Below are 23,794 nucleotides of genomic sequence, written 5' to 3'. Positions count from 1 at the left end.
AACTTTAAACTAATCTTTATTCGTACCGGAAGTTTAGCAAAGCACAAAACACCAAACAGTTAACGTTCAAAAGACACTCACAGAGCCATGGTGAACTCAAATGTTAGAGTGATTTTCTGCTCAAACGCGCATCGCGGCATCAGTCTTCCTCTTCCAATGTACAGCCCTGCAGAGCCAGTGGCGGTCATTCCACATTCCTTTGGCGGCAGCAGGTCTCTCCATACAGCACAAGCACCGTTGACATCTCCACAAAGTGATGATGATGGGTTGAGCCAAGGCCGGCAGTCAGGGTTTGAACTCGCCATCCTTCACGATTGCGAGCCGCCTGCCCTGCCACTGGAGCCACCTTGGCGGGAGACAGGGACACCAAAATCACGATACCAATCGTCAAGTCACATCATGACAAATGAAACCGTCGTGGCAAAAATCTAGCCAGCTACCCCCGCTACGCTTCCCCGCCGCCAACGCCACGGGGCGAAACGCGGCAGGAGACTGTCCCGTGAACTCTCGGTCGCCGTTCCCGGAACAGATTAGAACTCCTGCGGCAGAAAGTTGTTTTTATTTTTTGGGGGCCAAAAGAGACGGCTTCCAGAGTAGGGCGCGAGCCAAGTAGGCGCTAGCCGCCCCCCTCCCCCCACCGCCTTCCTTTGAGTGGCGCTTCTAAGGAGAGAGTATTATTTTTTTCCGAAAACATCTTATTCATTACTGGCGATGCCCGCTTCACAAGCCACGCGACACCTCGTACCCGGCACTTTTATTCCAAAACTTTAAAGTACAGAGCCCCCCCCCCCCCCCCCACACACACACACCACCTCCCCTCGTGAGAGTCGTGTTTATTATTAGCAGTGGCATTTTAAAAGACGCCCATTGTGCGCAGGGGTGAGGATATTTGTGCGTGGAATCAGAAGGTTGCAGAATGTAGACGGACTGTCGTTATTTAAAAGCACGTGGAGGGGGCCGTTGAGACGAAGAGCCTCCATTTAGGTTGGAGACTTGGGTCACAAAGGTGATCAAATATCCTGCATTCTCTGCACAATGATATCCACTTTCCCCACCCCCCCCCCTCTATCCCTGTATTTGAAAACGAAAGATGTGGGTTCATCTTCAAACGTGGCCAGGTGTTATGGCATGATACTTGTTGCTGTGTTTGATGATTGAAACATGCTTTTTTTATTTAAAGCTTTCGTGACTGCAGGGATTCATATTCTTGGTTCCTTCGGTAAAGTCACGTAGAAGGGAAACAAGAAAATAATAATAAATAATAAAAATAATAAACAATACAATTCTCACGACGCTTCGACTGCAACACAAGCAATCATCATCAGGTGTGAAAACCACAGCAAGAAAATTTCAAATTTCAAAAACCACAGAAAGAAAATTTCAAATTTCAAATTTTCTTGCTGTGGTTTTCACACCTGATGATGATTGCTTGTGTTGCAGTAGAAACGTCGTGAGAATTTTATTGTTTTATATTTGTATTATTTTTTTAATTATTTTATTGTTTCCCTTCTACGTGACAATACCGAAAGAACCAAGAATATACTTATTTTTGTTGGCAATATATTTCATATATTTCTTTAGTGTACTTTCAATTATTGGCAACATATTACATACCGTGCATGGAAAATGCTGTTGATAATTGAGGATATATTCCCCACACCTCCGAGTAGCACGGTTGGCTGCGTACGGCGCGACAGAAGTTCAACATACATAATAGTGTGCGTCTTCTGATCCGGAGAAGACATTACCTGCTGGAGGACAGCTCTCCATAGCATTGCATTATCTTGCAGAGGACACGGTTTTAATCTCGTTCTTCGGAACCGACCTTTCTTGAAGACATATCTCTCCATTTTTAACGCAACGCATTCGCAATAACCGACTCCACTGCTGGACGGCTTTCTCGCGATATAAACAACGCATTACTTTTTTTTTTCAAAATCACCCCCAGAGTTTGGAGTTCATCTTACTCTCGCAAATTCTGGGCATAGTTGCGAAATTATTATTATTATTAGTATGACGTTCGCTTGCTCAGGAAAGCCGAGTCTCGAGACGGTATCAGGAGGGTCCTGTCAAGTCTACGCTGTCGGGGATAATGATTTTCTAATTGGGTAGTTTGAAGGAGTTTTTTTCCAGCTTTGAGATCAACGTGCGAGGTGCTGCTGGAATAGAAGGCGATGCTGATTCTGTGGTAAATGATGACGACAACGAAAATGATGATGATGATGGTTATGCTGACAACAGCGATTAGGGTGATGAGGCTGCTGCTGCTCATGATGATGATAGGAGTATTTGGCTGCTATAAATGTCAACACGATAAGCCACATCGTTGAGCTTTCATTTGTGGCCAAGTCGCTTCTGAGGAAAAGAAGCTGATGGCTCGGTGGTCTTTACCTGGGTAAGATAAAAAATATATATCTGAGTTTAATTTGTACATTTTTGTAAGTGATTTGCTTACCTTACCTATACTTTGCACTCCGTAGTTGTCATTATAAACAAACATTCTGATTATAATTACAACAATGATGAAGATGATGGTTGCTGCTGCTACCACTGATGATGGCGGTGTTGATGGCGATGCTGGTGACGATAATCATATTGATGTTGCTGCTGAAGACGATAATAATGATGACGGTGATGGCTGCTTATGATAATAGAATTATGTTGCCAAAGTAGAAGAAGATGATGATGATGATGGTGGAGTCGTTGATGCTCCTGCTGATGCTCACGACGAGACCGATAATGATGACGATGACCGTGACATTTCCAATCTTGAAGAGGGGTGCTAATTAAAAATACCGACCCAGCTCCCTCGTCACATCATCGCAGAAGAGGCTGCGTGGCGTGCGCATCCATTAGCCAGATTAGCCAGGATCACACTCAGCCGCATTGTCGGTAAATGTCAGCAGAAAATCCTATTAACAGATTCATTTCAACAACAACCAGCAGCGCCGGCATGAATTGTGCCATGAATTATATGCACACTGTATCGCCGTTATACATTGGCGCGTTAACCTCCCCATCTCTGACCGATTCTATCGCCTCTGGCTACAATGTTATCACAACAATTAAAACCTTTGCACATTTTTTTTGTTTTGGTTACTTTGGGCCATATATATAGCTGTAATGTTTCACAGGGTTGCGTGTAATTATTTATGTCCTGGAGTAACGGCGCACTGGGGTAGCGAGACGAGCGCTCTCTGCGACCCCTGGGTTTATTTACATCACTCGGCGAGGTTTCTTTGCTTTTTTAGCTCAGAATCATTCGGCTCAGAATCAGAATCTTGATTTGAGACTGCAGGAATCCGATGAGCTGTGAAGCTCTTTTCCAGCGATGTCCAGTAACTACTACACCCACCACTCCGACTTTTACGGATCTCCTCCTCACCAATCAGCCCTCGTCAGCGTGGTGGAGTGTGGTCGCACGAACCTTCATGTCCGGCACGGCATGGAGGAAGCAGTGGCCTGACAAAGGCCAGTAGATTTATACTAAAACGTATGGTAAATATACAATATTAGCTTTCTTAGCCGGCTTCGCCCAGGACTTGGATTCGCCACGCCCGGCCGCCTTTGTCCCCCCAGTAGCGATGTTCACACACCACAGCAGTTACTCGTTTGAGGCTGAGTCGACCTAGGAGAGGCCCAGGACCGGTTAAAATAATCGTCACCGGTGGTGGCCGTGAGGGGGAACCGAACTCGGGTCGCCGGGTTCGTAGCGCAGCGTAGCGCTAACCACTACACTACAATGCGTTACGCTTCCACATGCGCGGGTCACGTGACAGATTTGACGTCACAGCTCACTTGCCGTGCAAAAAATCTATGCATTATTGAGCTCCCTCCGCCACCCCCCACCCCCCCCCCCCCAAAAGTGCATTTTTATAATTGTTGCATGGTGTATAGTCTGGAAAGTACCCACATGGCAAATTTCAAGTTTGTTGCATGTCGGGAAGTACGCTAAACATTTTGAACAGACACATAATCACAACTTTGCCTTTTATATATATGGAGATAACCCGCCACATTCATCAACAACATTACGGCCTTGGAAAAGAAAACGTAACTCATCGACGTGAGATTAAGGGCAGTGGCACTTGTTAATGACACACGCCTGCTCGCTGCATCTCTGCCCTCTTGTTGTGCTGTGAACAAGGGCAGATTGCCCCAAACGTCGCCTATTAAATTCCTTTAGCCTCTCTAAGGGCCACACGGTGTTATTGACAAATATGTTGAGTTTTTATTATATTTTGCTAATTACGCTTGAGCGCCACTGCCAAACAACGCAGAAGCAGCAGCAGCAGCACCACCAAATAAGAGCATTTGTTAGCATGGTCCTAATGTGTCAGCGATTGAATGATTAAAACAAAAAATTCCTATCATTATATAATGAATGTTTTTTTTATTCACGGCGCAAGCTGCTGGCGAGAATCTAATACGATTACCATTCATAATAAATTAGTGCGGTGAAATCGAGAGGCGGATTGGACGCATGAGCACAGTCGGTGGCTATGGACGTCCCGGGGGGTGGGCGACCGGGGCCCGGGCGCGATTATTTATTAACAAAATACCCGACGCGCGTGCCCGCACAAGGCTCGCCAAGTTCATTAATTTGTTTTCTTTTTGGGTGAGATCAGACCACCGCGTGTGCGCGGGGTTTAAAGCAAATTGTCGGGCGATGCCGCAGCCGCTGGTGCTGCTACGTTGGCCAGTGGTGCACAAGCGCACGTTAATAAAAACAAGAAAACACCAACACACTGTAGCGTTAGTGGTAAAATGCACAACAGGTGACGTTTCGGACAATGACCCATCTTCATAGCACGTAAACAGAGAAGCCAGTCGCGAGATGGAGTGCATGATAAGAGTTGGAGACGGCACTTATTTACACCTCGGGGTTCTGATGAGATTTACATTTTAGAAATATTCTCTGATAAGTTTTTTATATATATTGGGCATATCGGATAGTTTCCTAACATTAGTAATAGACAAAACCTTCAACGCTCGAAAAATATGACCGAATAAGCTCGTTTATTCTCGAAGACAACATTATACAATGTTGCTGGCACATTGCATTGTGGGAAAATGTGTTCTCGTGAGCACAAGGCACGGCAGTCCCGCCGAGCAACGCATTCCCGGGCCCAATCGCTCTTTCAATAAAAGGACATTTTACTGACCACTTTCAATAAGGGGGCGGGTGTTACGTCACGTAATGTCGTGTCCCCTCCAGCACCGAACACGGCAAAAAAAAAGCAGCACAAATCGAGCTGTCACGTGGTGGGCAAAATGTTCCAATTGATTTTATTTTCCGGAATAAAACACCGGTTACGTTGAAAATCAAATAACGGAATTTGACAGTTTGTGTTCGACGTTTCGCTGGAGGTTGCACCCGGCCCCGGCGTGAGGTGTTGCTGAGAGCTCAGACCTCGAGTGAATGCGCTTCTCTAATCTGGATCCAAAAGTAGGCCACATTACATCAACGCGAGCATTCCCCCGCAAGGTTCTACGGGTTCCACCTGGTGATTAAATTGTTGTGTAACGAGAGCTCAAATGTGCAGAAACCTACAAACGTGGGCTCCGGTGTGAATGCATTTCAACTCCACAAAATGGTGTAAAAATAATTGCGTCGTTTCCATTCGCTTGTTTTTTTTTTTAACGATGCTTACTCATCTCAAAGCTGTTTGAAACGTATGGAGCTTTGGATGTCTTCATGATTTAATAAATATATAATGAAATAATACGGGGTTTGGAATGTTTGGCATTTAACTTCAATTCTTTGTGAGCATATCGGTTTGTCTGTCAAAACCTAAGAAAATACGACCAACGATGCTTCGACTCGTAATAGACGTATAGGTCAGATCACAATCTCGCCACATCCGTGTCGCGAATCCTTCCACCACCCAATGCAGTCGAACACATTTAATTTGTCCCGTGTACGAGCGGTTTCACGTGCCAATTATTGTTTCAAAAGGAAACAAAATTATTAGCAGCAGGGTCCATGAAACAAACGGCCGATCGCACTGTGCAACGGCGTGAGCTCCGTGAAAAAAAATGAAGGTGGAAATTATAGCCGAACGAACGGCAAGCGCACGAAAGATGATTACAATAATAATCCTTGCACGTACGGAACAGATTATTTGGCGACGCTGCTGCTGCTGCGTTGGCACACATGATGACAACAACTCAACACTTTCATCACGAAGACTGCGTGGCCTTAAAATAAATAAAACATCATAATAGGTGGCATATCGGGCAATGGCCCTTCCCGGAATTCGCTCTTCATCACGGCAACGAAGATGGGCCTTTGACAGAAAATGTCACCTATTTATATATTTTGAATATATAAAGGCCACCGTGTTATTGATGAAGGTGTTTTTACTTCTTGCTTAAGTGACCCAGCGTCTGAAAGCACCTAACATCATCTCATCTCAGCCACTCAAAGACAAAGATCCCGTGACGTTATTTGAAAAAGAGCCGGGTGTATTTGCCGGCGTCACAATACGAATTTTGTATAAAAAAATATATAAAAATACACCGCAAATTATTCCATTGGGCATTACACACATCAATTCCACCCCCCCCCACCTCCGCTAGAAACTACCGCAGACTCTTGTTTGCGACGCGTAGCGCTTCCCTTGTACCATGCGTACGTTGGACTTCTTTTGCACCGCCGTACGTAGCAAACCGTGTCCATCGGAGGTGCCGGGCGGACGGACAGCAAACTATAACACAACAACAAGAAGTTTGATAGCCTTGCGCTAAAAACAAAAACAAAAAACACGTCCGCGCCAATACCAAATGCGCCGATGATTTGACGATTTTAAAATAAAAACAACCTTCGATCGTTCCGTGGGAGCAAAATTACTATGAGAAATGAAATCGCGCGCACGAGTGAGGCCTGGGAAGCAACGCAAAGCACCTCGGATTGTCACGGTTGGCTACGTGCGGTGGGAAAGAAGTCACCCCACAGCACGTGACAACGCGTGCGAGGAGGACTCTTCTGCGACCGAATGCCGGGTGTTCGAGCGATGCCTTGGCGCGAGTTTAAAAAATAATAATTTTAAAATGAAAAGGGTGAGAGAGAAAAAACTATGTGGACAAGTAAAATTTTTTTTAATTTTGTTTGAAAACATGACGTTAAAGAAGTTTACTTCGCAACTTAAATAATGAGCATGTTGGGATGACATGATTTTAAGCGTGGGACACAGGTCGCCAGCGTGACCTAAACGCACCGTTCGGGCAAGTGCTGTTAACGAGCACCTGTATTAGAGGCCTCTTTGGCGTGCGAGAGGTGAGCGCCAACCACGCGTGGCAGTGCTGGATTAAGCTAGCGCGGGGCCAGTAGCATATGTTATAAAGGGGCCCTATATACATAAAAAGTACGTATTAAAACACGCATTTTTTTTACTTGCATAGTAAAGTAATTGTATTTTTTTCATTTGCAATACAGCCAGATAATACGACAAATCGCTAACCTTAAACACCCAGTCGTTCGTAAAAGTTGAAGGCGGTATAGTACTATAGTAATAGAGCAAGTGCAGAAACACTGAACCGGAATTTATAGCTTGAAAGCGTTTAGCGCGGGGGCCACTGAAAGTGCGGGGCCCGTAGCATACGTAGCGACTCGTGCTGCGAGGATAATCCGGCACTGACATGGCCTTCCTTTGTGTCCACTGTGCCGAATGTTTAAGCGGAGAGAAGACGACCATTCTAGATTTGAAGCTTTCGTGACTGCAAGGATTCATACTCTTGGGTTTTTTCGGTAAAGTCACGTAGGTAAAATAAAATAAATGAAAACAAACTAAATTAAATCACGACGTTTAGGAGGCAACACAAGCTTCTGTCTTCAGGTGGAACAGTCACAGCAAAATAGCTGTATCAAGTGAAGAGCTCTGAGACACCCGAGATTATATATACAGGTTAAGGGGGGGGGGGGGGGGAGAAGCCAGGAAGGGACGTGGGTGGGGAGGGGAGGGCTAAGTTAAGCCGCCTTTTGTTATGCTGCAGGGGGTTCAGGGGAAGTGGTGGTGCACTGCACGAAAGCGAGTACAACCACTGGTAGAAATGGAAATGGCTGTACAATTATAAGGCAGCTAAAGTTTGACTTGGTTGATGACATCTTTCCAATGGTTGCTCAATTTAAATCCATCATGGAAGTGGAAAAATATGGCAAGCTGCCATTCTTGGATGTTCTGTTTGAGAGTAGGACTGATGGCTCTTTGGGACATTCTGTTTACAGGAAGTCCACCCACACAGATTCCTACTTGAAGCCTGATTCCCACCACCACCCGGCTCAAAAGAATTTTCTCATCAAAACATTATACCATAGGGCCCATTGCATTTCTGACCAACACCACCTGGCCAGTGAATTAAAACATGTACATCTGGCCCTCAAGATGAACGGATACTCTGACCGTACTATCCGCCAAGCTGTTTCTCCCACCATACAGAAACAACCACCTGATACTCCGATCAAAAGCATCACACTGCCATACATAGCAGGCATTACCAAAAAGATTTCCAAAATTCTAAACAAACACAAGATCCAGGTCCGGTTCAATACAGTACACAAAATCCGTGATCTGATCCCAACCATAAAGGATGTCATTCCTGACTTACAGTACCCTGGTGTTTACAAATTGAGTTGTACCTGTGGTGACTGCTATATCGGGGAGACGAAGCGACATATTTCTGACCGAATTCGCGAGCACAAATCAGGTTTGAAACACGGCAGAACGTATTTTTCGTCCGTGGGTGATCATTGTTTCAACACAGCGGGTTCTCATGACATTGTTTTCTCCGATACCAAAGTACTCTGCAAACCTCCCGGTTATTACCAAAGATTTGTCCATGAAGCCATCCAGATATACAAACACAGACACAACTTCAACCGATAGGATGGTTTTAAATTGAGCTACCATTGGAAAGATGTCATCAACCAAGTCAAAACTTTAGCTGCCTTATAATTGTACAGCCATTTCCATTTCTACCAGTGGGTTGTACTCGCTTGCTTTCAGCGCGCCACCGCTACCCCCGAACCCCCTGCAGCATAACAAAAGGCGGCTTAACTTAGCCCCTCCCCTCCCCACCCACGTCACTTCCTGGCTCCCCCCCCTTAACTTAGCCCCTACCCTCCCCACCCACGTCACTTCCTGGCTCCCCCTCCCCCCTTAACCTGTATATAATCTCGGGTGTCCCAGAGCTCTTCACTTGATACAGCTATTTAGCTGTGACTGTTCCACCTGAAGACGGAAGCTTGTGTTGCCTCCGCAACGTCGTGATTTAATTTAGTTGTTTTCATTTATTTTATGTTACCTACGTGACTTTACCGAAAGAAAAAAAACACAAAGAGTAGAAGACGACCAAATTTCGCCGCTGATGCGAAGCCATGGCTGGAATTCCAACTCGGGTTTGATGGGTGGCGGAGCTGAGCGCGTGAACCTGCGCGTTACAGCTCCCCACCAACACAGAAAGAAAAAAAGTTCACCCGATGCAGCCTGTATCAGACTGTCGGAGCAAGTGCTCCTCGTGAACACGTGCGCACGTTGAATGTCTTTCACGCCGTACGTAGCCAACCGTGATAATCGTAAAGGTGTACGATAACAACACCATCGATCGCAGCTTCCGTGTGCCACCGAGATGACGGTAATGTCACGACAGCGCGTCCGTGCCAGGTTTTGTGGCCGTTACGGCGGCCACGTGCAGTGTACACGAGGCTCGCTGGCACGGGGTTCACGGGGCAGACCCACGTGATTATCGGTTGACTGAGCTGACTGGCAGATGCTGCCCACGGCGCCAATGGTAACGCACGCGCACACATACACACAGCCACACGTGAGTAAAGCACGCACTCGTCGGCACTTATGAAAGGGCACTTAATTAGACGTATTTGAAGTTAATTATTCATTCAAATCCATTTCTATTTCCGAGCTTGGCAGCGGCCTGGGTGCCGGAGACGCCACTCTTCGTTACGATCTGCTGCCTCCCACCCCCCCCCCCCCCCAGCCAACTCGCTAATTGGCTGCACTGTGTGGGGGGAGGGGAGGGGCAGTGAGGTACTCGGCTGGGTTGGGGTTTGGTGGGAGGGGCGGTCAAGTGTTGGTGTGTCAGGGGGGGGGGGGGGTCCTGGGTTGAGAAGGGGGGAGGCAAGGGAAGAGACACAGAAGGGAGAGAGAGGCGCGCTTGCTCGCGACGTCTCGCTTCATCTCGCCAAGGAGGATGAACCAACTCCGGTCAGCGGACAAAGACGGCGGTCGCCGCATGGCGCTGCACTTTCAGATGTGCTGCTTCTGCGGCCGTCTCGGAATCTCTTCCTTCCGATATTAGGAAGCCACTGGGAGTCATGCACGATTTAAAACGCACGGTTGGCTACGTACGCTGCGAAAGAAGTCCAACACATACAGTAGACGCAGCCAATACCGAGCGACGCCCATCCATTCCCATCACGTTCCGCAGAGCCACCTGGCCCCTCTCTGGCCCGTGGCTCCTGGTGCAGTTGCACCGCCTGCGCTCTCGATAGCTCTAACACTGCATGACATAGAGCGTGCTGGATTATTTACTGTATGAACGTGCGTGTGTGTTTATCCAGGAACGCCTGAGTTGCGCTGCTCTTCTTCAGATTGCTGTGTAAATTCCATTCGAGCAGTTTGCGATGTAAAAAAAAATGTATTAAAAAAAATGTGGGCAATGTGGCCCACGACGCTGGCACGCGATGGCCTGAGCGGCTCTTGCACGTTCACGGCTGTTGCACCCACGGATATTAATCCGGGCGGCTGCCGAAAATCGATCCACGATCCTCTGCAACGAGATGGCGAAAGCGCTCCCGCTGGGCCACGTCACCTCCCTCGTAGCACGGTCGCATTGCAAACAACAACAACAACAACAACCACCACGGCGCTTGTGCCAGGCTACGTGCACTTCAAGGCCACGTGAAGTGTCACGGGGCAGACCCGGGTGCCATGGGTCGACTGACTGAGATGGCTGGCCGATGCACCACCTGTGTCCCCTACTGTGCCAACTCGCCGCTTTGTTTCTGCCCGGCGCTCCGCTCGTTGTTGTGAGCGTCGCTCCTCTGGCCCCCGTTGTTGCTGGAGGACCGACTGCCTCCAACTGGCGTCCTTCGCGAGCCTGCTCTTTCAAGCGCGCAAGGCACGGTCACAGACGCTCGCAGGGAGCAGGATGTTCTCGGAGCCATAGCGGTGGGGAGGGGTTGGGGGACAAAGGTCAGAGCGCCATTCCGCTCCTCTTTCTCTTGTAGCCTTAATTAAGGTGCCCTCCATGGTCTGTGCGCAAACACACACGGATAGTGGGCAGTGCCGCAACTCAAGAAACGGTGGTGGCACCGTGTCGGAAGCAGCCACGTCCACCAGCGGACAAATCGCATAGAGAGTGGCAGATGGGGCAGCAGACACGTTAGCAGACACATCGCATAGACCACAGAGAGTGGAAGATGGGGCAGCAGACACAGCAGCAAACACGGTGGCACAACGCAATAATAATATACATCAGCAGACCGTGGCACAATATTTGTCACGGTGGCAGTTCACGGGACAGGCCCGGGCGTTCTGGGTTAACTGAGATGACTGGCAGATGCACCGCCAGTGCTCCCCAACGTGCCAACGAGACTATATATATAACAAAGACTCCCCGTATAGCCTTCACAGGCTGTGGGGGCAAGTGCTGTTAGCGAGTACCTATGAAAGGCCGGAACGGTACACGAGGGGGTGGGTGGCCAACACCACGCCCGGCCGCCTTTGTTTCGTCAGTAGTGATGTTTAAATGCCGCACTAGGTACTGATTTGAGGCTCAGTCGACCTCGGGGAGGCACAGGACCGGTTCAGATAATCGTCACCTGGTGTTGACCGTGAGCGGGAATTCGAACTCGGTTCGCCGGGTGCGTAGCGCTAACCGCTACACCACCGTTCCCCACAACAAAGACAATGACACAACTCTTTGGATAGTCACGTCACATGCGGATGCCGGTCCAAAAACCCCTCTCGGTCAGCGCAAAATGGCAGTAGGAAGCAAGGCCGTGGCCACGGAGTCAACATTGTGGGGGACCAAATCTTCCAGGGTGTCTGGGCGTCCCAATCCAGAAAAATATCTAAATTTGAAAACTCATTTCCTGCCTAAAATATTTCTAAATTCACTGACACATGCGATCGACTTTTTTTTTACAATAATGTCTAATAGTGTATTGTATTACATTGTTCTGTTTTTACTTGTTAACCATTTCTTGTTTCATTGTATGTAATGGCAGAGATTAGGGATTAATAAAGTACAACCATAACCACAATCATATAAACATAAATCTATGCATTGATTTACATGAAGACAAGTCCAAATATTGTAGCCAAGGTTTAACAAATTGTTTTTTTTTTTACATAGCATAGCAATTGTTTTTATAGCAATATATTGGGGGGGGACATTTTGAGCATATTTGAATATTTGGGGGGTGCGTGTGTCTCTACCAATATATATTATAATTACGGCCTTGGTAGGAAGAGAGCGTGAGTCCTCGTCGTTGACAAACCCGTCCGCCTCGCACGTGGCAAGCCTGGCAGGGGAGAGAGTTCGTTGACTTCGTTCTATTCTAGATTTGAAGTTTTCGTGACTGCAAGGATCCAGACTCTTTGGTTCTTTCGGTAAAGTCACGTAGGTAAAAAAAAAGTGATTAAATTTATTTGGTTTTATTTTTATTATTATTTATATATTCCCTACGTGACTTTACCAAAAGAACCAGAGCGTGTTCGTGGCAGCAGACTTGACAGGTGGCCACAACTGGGAGTTGATCCGCATCGGTGAGGCCGCTCCCGGATCACGCCAGGCTGACACAAACTGCCCGCTCGCCTGCCAAACGCAAGTGGTACACAAACAAACAAACGGACGTTTAATAAAAGTAGAAAATGAAATCCCCGCTTTGTTGACGTGCGTGCGTGGAGGCTGGAGAGGCTGTGGGGCGAAGGTGTGCGGGGAGTGGAACGGTGGTGGTGGTGGTGGCGGTGGCGGTGGTGGCGGTGGTGGTGGTGGCGGTGGTGGCGGTGGTGGCGGTGGTGGTGGTGGCGGTGGTGGTGGTGGCGGTGGTGGCGGCGGTGGTCGTAGATCGTTGTGAGCGGCCGACATTTGTGGCGGCTGCAAGCGCGGCTGATCTCCGCGAATATCTCCGCCTCAAACCGCTCCTGTCACGAATCCCTCCGTGAATCCCACCGGACGCCGCCGATTCGTGTGCCCGTAAGCACCGCCCATCGTCTGTCCCCCCCCAACACCACCACCACCCCCTCCTTCGCCCCCCGATGTTGATGTTAAACTCCGCACGCAAGAACCGCCAGCGTTATCCAGAAGATGCGCATTTGCGGTCCTCTTGTTTCGGGTTCACCGTCAGCATCAGTTTGAGCCAATGTGATGCAGTGGTGCAGTGGAAGACAGCTGTGGACCGGCGCGCAGTAAAGCTCCCCCTGTAAACCACGTGTGTGCATGCCCCACGTGCTCTGTGGCATTCGGCCAGCGTGAGCGGCTCTTCTGAGGCTCACGGGGCAGCGAAGAGTGATCTCGATTGGCGGGAGGGAGGAGGTGGGGGGGGGATGGGGGGGGGGGCACACCAGCAATACCGAATTCTTATTCACTAAACATCAACACATTCATCAATAACAATACGGTTTTGAAATGAAACAAAGTATACAGTGAGGGAAAAAAAGTATTTGATCCCCTGCTGATTTTGTACGTTTGCCCACTGACAAAGAAATGATCAGTCTATAATTTTAATGGTAGGTTTATTTGAACAGTGAGAGACAAAATAACAACAACAAAATCCAGAAAAAAGCATGTCAAAAATGTTATAAATTGATTTGCATTTTAATGAGGGAAATAAGTATTTGAACCCCTCTCAAACAGAAAGATTTCTGGCTCCCAGGCGTCTTTTATACAGGTAACCAGGTGAGATTAGGAGCACACTCTTAAAGGGAGTGCTCCTAATCTCAGCTTGTTACCTGTATACAAGATATCTGTCCACAGAAGCAATCAATCAATCAATCAGATTCCAAACTCTCCACCATGGCCAAGACCAAAGAGCTCTCCAAGGATGTCAGGGACAAGATTGTAAACCTACACAAGGCAGGAATGGGCTACAAGACCATTGCCAAGCAGCTTGGTGAGAAGGTGACAACAGTTGGTGCGATTATTCGCAAATGGAAGAAACACAAAAGAACTGTCAATCTCCCTCGGCCTGGGGCTCCATGCAAGATCTCACCACGTGGAGTTGCAATGATCATGAGAACGGTGAGGAATCAGCCTAGAACTATACGGAGGATCTTGTCAATGATCTCAAGGCAGCTGGGACCATAGTCACCAAGAAAACAATTAGTAACACACTACGCCGTGAAGGACTGAAATCCTGCAGCGCCCGCAAGGTCCCCCTGCTCAAGAAAGCACATGTACATGCCCGTCTGAAGTTTGCCAATGAACATCTGAATGATTCAGAGGATAACTGGGTGAAAGTGTTGTGGTCAGATGAGACCAAAATAGAGCTCTTTGGCATCAACTCAACTCCCCGTGTTTGGAGGAGGAGGAATGCTGCCTATGACCCTAAGAACACCATCCCCACCGTCAAACATGGAGGTGGAAACATTATGCTTTTGGGGTGTTTTTCTGCTTAGGGGACAGGACAACTTCACCGCATCAAAGGGACGATGGACGGGGCCATGTACCGTCAAATCTTGGGTGAGAACCTCCTTCCTTCAGCCAGGGCATTGAAAATGGGTCTTGGATGGGTGTTCCAGCATGACAATGACCCAAAGCACACGGCCAAGGCAACAAAGGAGTGGCTAAAGAAGAAGCACATTAAGGTCCTGGAGTGGCCTAGCCAGTCTCCAGACCTTAATCCCATAGAAAATCTGTGGAGGGAGCTGAAGGTTCGAGTTGCCAAACGTCAGCCTCGAAACCTTAATGACTTGGAGAAGATCTGCAAAGAGGAGTGGGACAAAGTCCCTCCTGAGATGTGTGCAAACCTGGTGGCCAACTACAGGAAACGTCTGACCTCTGTGATGGCCAACAAGGGTTTTGCCACCAAGTACTAAGTCATGTTTTGCAGAGGGGTCAAATACTTATTTCCCTCATTAAAATGCAAATCAATTTATAACATTTTTGACATGCGTTTTTCTGGATTTTTTTGTTGTTTTTCTGTCTCTCACTGTTCAAATAAACCTACCATTAAAATTATAGACTGATCATTTCTTTGTCAGTGGGCAAACGTACAAAATCAGCAGGGGATCAAATACTTTTTTCCCTCACTGTATGTATTCGGCGACGTTTCGGTCAATGGCCCTTCGCCAGACAGCAGGTAGGAGAGGCCAGAGATGCAGTATAAATTAGCCGTCTGGCACTGGTAACCCGGTGAACAGACGTTCCTCCCGTACAGCTCAAGGCACAGAGCCTTAAATCTGTGGCTTTGCCACCTGAATTGGTGCATGAGGAAACTTGGGAAGTCTTCACAGTGGGCCTCCTGGTATCCTGTTGGCCATGTATGTATGTATGTCTGTTGAACTTCGTTCGCACTGTACGTAGCCAACCGCGCTTAATCGTAAGTGGCGAGATGCTTTGGTTGTGACATTGTTGACGGTCATGGACTTACGAACATAATTTTTGTTCCTGGGGGCCCATTCGTAGGTCTGACTGTTCGTAAGTCGGAACACGACAATGGAATCGTATTTCAACGCCCGCACGGTCAGCGTTACAAAATGTGTTACGGGTCAACAAAAACAGGGGAATCATCTTTAAAACGTATTAATAAGAATAAACGTTGTACATTGGCATGCACAATTGGAATAAGTAATAACAAAAACATAAAATAAAGTAACATGAATCGAACAAAAAAGAATGAGGCCAGGCTCACGTTCGTGTGTGGCTGCCACATCGGCCGCGGAAAGGGTCAAGTTCAACTGACCTGGCCACAAATGGATAGGTCAATGAAGTGACTGATCGTGTGGACATTCATTGCAGCCGAATACTCTGCTGCTGATTCTAAATGTGGAGGGAAGCACCGGAGGACCCTGAGAAAGATCCACGCGACCACGGGGAGAGAGAGAGACATCAACACTCCAAATATACAACAGGCCTCGGGTTCCGGGTTCGAACCCACGAACATCTTGGGCCGTCCATAAATGACGTCACACGATTTTGTAAGATTATTTACCCCCCCCCCCCCCGCGTCACGCGGCGTCACAAACATTCAGACCCCCCCTCAAATATGACGTCACAAAGCTCTCCCCCCCCCTCCCCCCTGCCAAAACCATATTTCCATTTTGAAAATAAAATATAATTCAAATCGCTTTAAACTATTGTAATTGGAGTGCGAATTTAATGTGGCGCTGCAACTCTGATGTTGTAGGAGAAAACATTTATTTAAAAAAATCTATTTAATTAAGTAGAACGTGTTGTCTATATTTATTTAAAGTTGCGCATTTTGATTTGACATCACATTTCTCAAACCCCTCCCCCCCCACTCTCGTCACACATCGTCACAAATGTCTGACCCCCCCCCCAGGTGCGTGACGTCATTTATGGACGGCCCCCTCCCGTCTTACCAGGCGAGGTAGTTAACATCTGGCCACGGCGGCGAGCTTGCTCGCAAAAATCCCATCGAGTGTCGAGCCACAGCTCCTCGCAGCTGGGACGGTGGTGATGGTGGTGGTGGTGTGATTGGGACAGAAAGTAAATAATTTAATATAAATTTGACGAATTATGGGTTGTGGAGTGCTGTCACATTTTATGGCTCGCGCTGTAAATCAAACACGAAATTAATTTTGAATTAAACTTTTTTTTTGGGGGGGGGGGGGGGGTCGGTGGTGGGGGTGGGAGGCGGTCTGTATCTCTGTTAAGAATGCTTGCAAGAAGAGTCTGTGCGTGCATGCGATTGTCTCTGTGTGCGGATGTGATTGGGGAGCGGTGGCTCAGCGGTGAGCGTGCGACACACTACGAACCCGAGTTCGATTCCCTCTGAAGGAATATCCGGAAACAGACCTGGTCCTCCCCTAGGTCGACGCAGCCTTAAATTACTTCCCGGGGCGGTGTGTAAACATCAGCATTGGGGATACAAAGGCGGCCGGGCTTAGTGCTGGCCATCAGCCCCTTGTGTACAGTGCAAGCCTTCATAGGTGCTACTCGCCAAAAAAACACTTGCCCCTGCAATCCGTTAAAGGCTATACGGGGGCTCTTTATCTTTGCATGCGATTGAAACCTTCACTGGCATCTGAAGTTGCAAGGGCCATGCCTGCCCTGGTTTGTTTACAGTGTGGAGCGCTGTGCTTTTCAGGCCGAGTGGATCCGAAGGTATCACTCGGCTACGTCTTGGAGAGACCTTGCATGTATTTTGTGTTATCTCTTAGGCTCAGTAAACGTTGGGGAAGGTCCATCGATAGGCAGTACTTTCAGCCGGAACAGCCCCGAACACCATTCCTTGGAATCGTTTTGGCCCATGCCGCAGCTGTCTCACCGTCTGTTTGCCCCCTGCAAATTTGTATCAATCTGTTCATAGGACTATAGTAATATAGGGCTCTTTCGGTAAAGTCACGTTGAAGGGAAATAATAAAATAATAATAATATATATGAATCACTGCAGTCACGAAAGCTTTAAATCAAAATTTAATATAGGGCTGTTATTTTTTTTCCATCACCGTATCATTACTGGCAAGCCCACCTCGGAGATGACGTCAGATGGGCTACTGCTGCCGTTCGGAACGCTCTTCCTTCCGATGTTAGGACGTCAGTGAGAGCTATGCCCTTTTAAATGCAGATTTGGAAACTCATTTCTTAAGAACTGCGTTTTTGTGTTTAGTTTGTTGTCCTTCCCCCGAAACCCCCCCCCCCTCCCCAAACAACTAAAATTGTCACGATTGGCCACATACGGTGCAAAAGAAGTCCAGCGTACACACTTTAAATCACTGTTTAGTCGTAATATTTGTTTACTACACACGTGCTCGTGATCTCAATTGCCATACGTTACAACTGGAGGGCAGGAGCTTGCGTTCAGATATAAACGTAACCTTTTATAATGTGCGGACCAGAGATAGGGAAACAACTTACATAGACATGAGTCGATCAAAACAATATCGCCATTTACATCATAAACAAACAACAGCACCAATGTATGCTTATACATATATTTATTTGGTGATGACGCTGCTGAGTTGGTAATGGTGCACGCAAACAAAAATAAACAGAGGTGGAGTTTGACTTCGACAATTTTTTTGGGCGGGGGTTTCGCTTCATCCTTCACATTAGGAATTGCGGGTGCATACAATTCACGTATTTTTTAAAAAAAATCTTCATTGTAAACTACAAAAAAGAAATGAATAAAGGTGTCCAGTTTGGGGGGGGGGGTGCGTGCCACTCTCCCCTCATCCCCCCCCTCCCCCCAACGCAAACTCAACCCATGCGTAAGAGACGTCGGCTGCTTGGAGGAGACGTTCGCGGCCGAACGCGATGGTGACTGTGGTATCGGCGTGCCCTGCACTCTCGTGGCGCTGCCTTGACGCATCTTCATCCCAGCTCCTCAAGCCAGCGTTTTGAGAGGGCAACGTCCAGGGAACGTACCGGCTGAGAATTTAGGCCCCGCGTGCGTGGGTACGCACGTGGGGAGCGGCGGCGCAGCGGTTAGCGCGCTACGCTACGAACCCGGCGACCCGAGTTCGATTCCCGCACACGGCTAACACCGGTGACGATTATCTGAACCGTTCCGGGGCCTCGCCTAGGTCGAGTCAGCCTCAAATGAGTACCTGGTGCGGTGTGTAGTAAACATCGCCACTGGGGAGAAAAAGGCGACCGGGCGTGGTGCTGGCCACCCACCCCCTCGTGTGACGTGCCGGCCTTCATAGGTGCTCGCTAACAGCACTTGGCCCCAACAGTCTGTTAAGGCTACACGGGGGATCTTTGTTTAATTTTTTGTACATACGTATGTTCAACTTCTTTCTCCGCCCTGACCCAGAGCCGTGACCATCAGCACCATCGTCGTCGTCGTAGCTTGTAGCTCCGAAACCGCAGCCCGCGAGACCCTTATCTGGAACACGGAGATGGTGACACAGGGGGCAGCAATACATTGGGCGGTGTTCAAGTGTCTGCCACAGGCTCGACGCATTCACATTTGGGAGTCATTGCACATCTTCCACTCGGTCTATACCCTAACCTGTCATTTCCACCCCAGCTCTCGCTTGATTTAGAAGTTCGCCAAAGTGTGTGCGCTTTCAATCGTTTTCTCGGTGATTCCCGCGGTCTTGAAGGCGTGGATTGATTTTTTTTTTCTGGCAACAGAAGTAGCCCATGAGCTGAGACGGTGGTGCTGAGTTGGGGTGTTTGGTCGGTACGAACTGGGGTTCCAAATGGTACCACTATTCACCTTAACCAGTGTCCACCTTAACCAGTGTCCACCATGGGTAGTGTCCACCTTTTACAGTGTCCACCTTAACCAGTGTCCACCATGGGTAGTGTCCACCTTTGGCGTTGTTCAACTTAAGCAGTGTCCACCATGGGTGGTATCCACCATCGACAGTGTCCACCACAAGCATGGTCCACCATGGCCAGTGTCCGCCATGGCCAGTGTCCACCGTGGACATGAATCTTATCGTAATATTACATTTCTTCATTAATCCCGTAGATATTTCATACCCATGTGTTTTTCTTGTTCTTTCTCCAAACACTACATTCTCTATCAAAGACGCGAAAGGCACGCTTCTTTAACGCCTATTTTTTTCTCATCAAAGGCGACCACCGTCACTCGTAATATCGTCGTACATACGTGGCATCTTGAGACGCAACTTTTCAAGAAAATCACTGTCAGCATACCTCGCCCTGTGTGGTACCGACAAGCCACGTTTTGTAGCCATTTGCTTCCACGATTAAACGGCAGTCTTGCGACGCAAAACCTCCAGTTTTTTGTTGTTGTTGTTTTTAGCCAGAAACTACTGCTGTTGCTGCTGTTTGGCCGTGACGATTCCCCCCCCCCCCTTCCCACTGTGCCCGAGGTTATTTTCACCGCGCTCTTACCGTGCTCAAGATGAAATCGCCTTGCCGAGACGTTCGCGAGACGTTGGGGCGCTCGCTGCCGATGCGTCTCTCTCTCTCTGTCTCGCAAGAGCAATGATGTCCGCCCTCGTGGTCAAAGCAGGATTTTTAGGTAGTGAATAACCTAAAATCAAAACGTAAATACGCTATTAAATACACGAACATTGTCAAAGCACAACGCAATAAAAATTGAGAACAATAAACATTAACTAAAAAAAACAATGCCTAAAAGAATTGTTGATGAATGAACGCATATTACTTAAATAATAATTCAAATTTATAATGCGCATTCCATCCTAGGATCCCAGTGCGCAATGCATGGAAAGCAGTGAAACAAAAACAGAACCCAGGGGGCAACCGGCCACACTAAAGAGAGAAGGCCACTTAAAAGTGATGGGTTTTCAAAGCAGACTTAAATATATCTACCGACTCTGATAACGTATCTCATCCCTTTATCTCATCACTTTCTCACATCACATTCTCTCTCATCCCTTTATCTCATCACTTTCTCACATCACATTCTCTCTCATCGCTTTATCTCATCACTTTCTCTCTCTCTCGATACAGGCGTGTAGAGTTCCATGTGCCATTCGCGGATATCCCAACATCGTGAATAACGAGGCTGTACCGTGCTGCACACCACTTGTTGTCGATGCCCACTCGTGTCCTCGATCGTGGCGGTCTCTTCGGCCACGTTGCGAAACCGACAGCCAGCGAAGGCAGCAGCAGCAACTTAACCCTTTCTCACGTGTACGTCATCAGTTTTTCTTCCCATTGAGTTCTGATGATGCACATGTGCCATGATGTGCGTACACGTCATCGGAATGCAACCGGATTTGTTTTTACTTTATCGTCACCGAGGCTCCCACAAAGCCATGCGGGAGAGGCCTCTGGCACAGTTTTGGCGCCAGCTGTCGTAGAGTGCGGCGATCGTGTCGCTAAAGTACTCTGCGGCGATTAACAAGGTCTTCAAAAACAACGCCGCTATGCCTCTCTAAATAAAATCAACGCTGATCCGCTCGCGCGTTTCGAGATTCAGCGGTGAACAGGACCCACCCACCCAACCCTGCAATTTGCAGGGTGAGTGAGTGGGTTTGAAAAGCGATGCAACGAAGCCGTTGCATAGCTTTTAAAACTTTAATTTTGGAGATTTAAGTCGCTACTCACTCAGCCACAGGCCGCAAGAAGATTATACTCTCGGTGCGCATTGTAAAATGTGGCCTCCTCCCCGTTGTTGCAGTGGGACATTAACATGGGGTCAGGGCATAGATTTATACAACTTGACCTCACTGACCCAGATAGTCCATGTTAAACGCTTTGTACCTGTGGTGGTTATGCAATGCCCCATTCACGAAGGAAGTCATGTGACTCAGATACCAGAACACTCTCACTTAAGAATGACTTAAGAACAATGTTTTAATTATGTCTTTCCCATAATTAGCCACGAGCCCGGTTTTATGCGTGAGCAGATGTTCGTTTGGGAATTATAAGTAAATAATAAAACGCATATGTGTAACTGTGTCAGTGGGAGAATTAATTACCGTGACCGCAAGCAAAATAGAGATGAAGTGATTTGGCTATTTAACTATCGTTCAGGTTCTTACATTTAATTGAAATATAATTAATTCAAAATAACGGAGCGATCCTCCGATAGTTTAACTCCACATCACAAACATTTACCTGGAAGCAATGCCGTGGAGGATAACAATGATAGTATAATCGCTGAGCCAGCACTGCAGAGATTAAACTAAACACTAATTTTTATTTTATTTTACTGGGTAAGGCCCACTGTGCTATGCAACTCTTTTTCAGAAGCTACTTGGCCACAAATGATAGCCCAATGATGTGGCTTGTCACGTGGAACATTATAGCAGACACAAACTCTGAACGCGCGTTGATTGTAAATGCGGATGGGGGGGGAGGGACTAGGTGAAAAGTCCACGCGACCACGGGAAGAGAGACACGCATACTTCAAATATACAACAGGCGTCAGGGTCGGGATCGGGATCGAACCCACAACCTCCAGTATACCAGGCGAGGTAGTTAACATCTCGCCACCGGTGGCGCAATAAGATCTTGAGTCCGAATCCGGGTTTTTGTTTTGTTTTTGCCCATCGTGATTAAACCGGGTTCTCATGTGTGCAGCGAGAGTCGACGGGCATCAGCACGGTCACCAGTGACTGAACAAGAAAAAAAGCAATTATATTAAATGCGGCTTTTCGCTTAATTCGTCTGAACCCAAAACTCTGAAGGATGACGCTTCAAGGATTGCTCATGTGAGAAAGAGCTTGTATGATTACACAGCATGAAGGAGCAATAGATATTGTCGTGTTAGAGAGACCTTTTCCTTTTGGTCGTGGCATGCGTATTGCCAAATTGTGACGCCACCCCCCCCCCCCCCCTTAACAGACTGTAGGGGCCAAGTGCTGTTAGCGAGCACCTATGAAGGGTGGCACGACGCACGAGGGGGTGGGTGGCCAGCACCCCGCTCGACCGCCTTTGGCTTTACAGTGGCGGTTTACTACACACCGCGCCAGGTTACTCGTTTGAGGCTGAGTCGACCTAGGGGAGGCCCAGGACGGGTGCAGATATTCGTCACCGGTGTTAGCCGTGTGCGAGAATCGAAGTCGTGTCGCCAGGTTCGTAGCACAGCGCGCTGACCGCTAACACCACCGCTCCTCTCATAACACCTTAAGATAAAAATACAAAGATCCCCCGTATAGCCTGAACAGACTTTTGGGGCAAGTGCTGTTAGCGAGCACCTATGAAGGGCGGTACGGCACACGAGGGGATGTTATGTGGCCAACAGCACACGTACACACACACACACGTGTGCACGTGAATGCATACGTACGTACAGCAGGGTACAACTGTGGGTCGGAATAATTGAAGTGAGAGACGTGAGGCTGGGACGGCCTGGCCATGTCTCGTTGGACAGTGAGGAGGTGAACACCAACAAGAACAACAACAACAACAGAGTTTGCTTTGAACACAGAGACGAGAGGGCGGAGGGGAAACGCGAAGATGGGATGGAAGGATCCCATAAAGCGGGGATGGGAGGGCGGCCGTTTGACAAGGGAGCGGGTGTGGTAGGGAAGAGAAGATACCTGGGCAGTCGACCCCCACGGCAGAGTGGGAACAAATGTTTGTGTTTAGTTGGCTGCGTAGTACGGTGCGACAGAAGTTCAACGTGCATTCGTACAGAGAATCACACAGAGACGACCCAAAGGCTCGCACAGAGATCCATGGACTCGCACAGATACTCATAGACTAGCACAGAGACCCATAGGCTCGCACATAGAACCACCGACTCGCACAGAGACCCATAAACTCGCACAGAGGTCCATAGACTCGCACACAGACCCATAGACTCACACAGAGACCCATAGACTCACACAGAGACCCATAGACTGGCACAGAGACCCACAGACTCGCACAGAGACCCACAGACTCGCACAGAGACCCATAGACTCGCACACAGACCCATAGACCCGCACAGATACCCATAGACTCGCACACAGACCCATAGACTGGCACAGAGACCCACAGACTCGCACAGAGTCCCACAGACTCGCACAGAGACCCATAGACTCGCACACAGACCCATAGACTCGCACAGAGACCCATAGACTCACACAGAGACCCATAGACTCGCAGAGACCCATAGACTCGCACAGAGACCCACAGGCTCACTCACAAACTCCCGCAGCGATTCGATGAATCGTCACACAATTCGCGGTCCTGATAGTGATTCGTT

General features: G+C 48.1%; 1 protein-coding gene and 2 long non-coding RNA genes across 6 annotated transcripts in view; 1 reads left to right on the top strand and 2 right to left on the bottom strand.

Annotated features, from left to right (window-relative positions):
* Positions 1-15,559, bottom strand: part of LOC142931078 (uncharacterized) — a 47,992-nt gene extending 32,433 nt beyond the window's left edge. Inside the window, exon 1 of the long non-coding RNA XR_012947085.1 lies at positions 14,859-15,559. This is a non-coding gene — a long non-coding RNA (uncharacterized LOC142931078). The remainder of the gene's footprint in view (positions 1-14,858) is intronic.
* Positions 1-23,794, top strand: part of LOC116952799 (IQ motif and SEC7 domain-containing protein 1-like) — a 519,292-nt gene that overhangs the window by 109,849 nt on the left and 385,649 nt on the right. The gene's annotated exons all lie outside the window — the stretch shown is intronic.
* LOC116952808 (uncharacterized) lies at positions 17,776-20,812 on the bottom strand. The gene is made up of 3 exons (XR_004404508.2): positions 20,666-20,812; positions 20,020-20,161; positions 17,776-19,036 (listed from the first exon to the last, which is right to left on the bottom strand). It is a non-coding gene; the product is annotated as an uncharacterized LOC116952808 (long non-coding RNA).

The sequence above is a fragment of the Petromyzon marinus genome, chromosome 48, assembly GCF_048934315.1.
Source record: "Petromyzon marinus isolate PM22_M1 ecotype Great Lakes invasive population chromosome 48, UKy_Petmar_22M1.pri1.0, whole genome shotgun sequence".
Classification (NCBI taxonomy): domain Eukaryota; kingdom Metazoa; phylum Chordata; class Hyperoartia; order Petromyzontiformes; family Petromyzontidae; genus Petromyzon; species Petromyzon marinus.
This window is presented reverse-complemented; position numbering and strand designations above follow the sequence as displayed.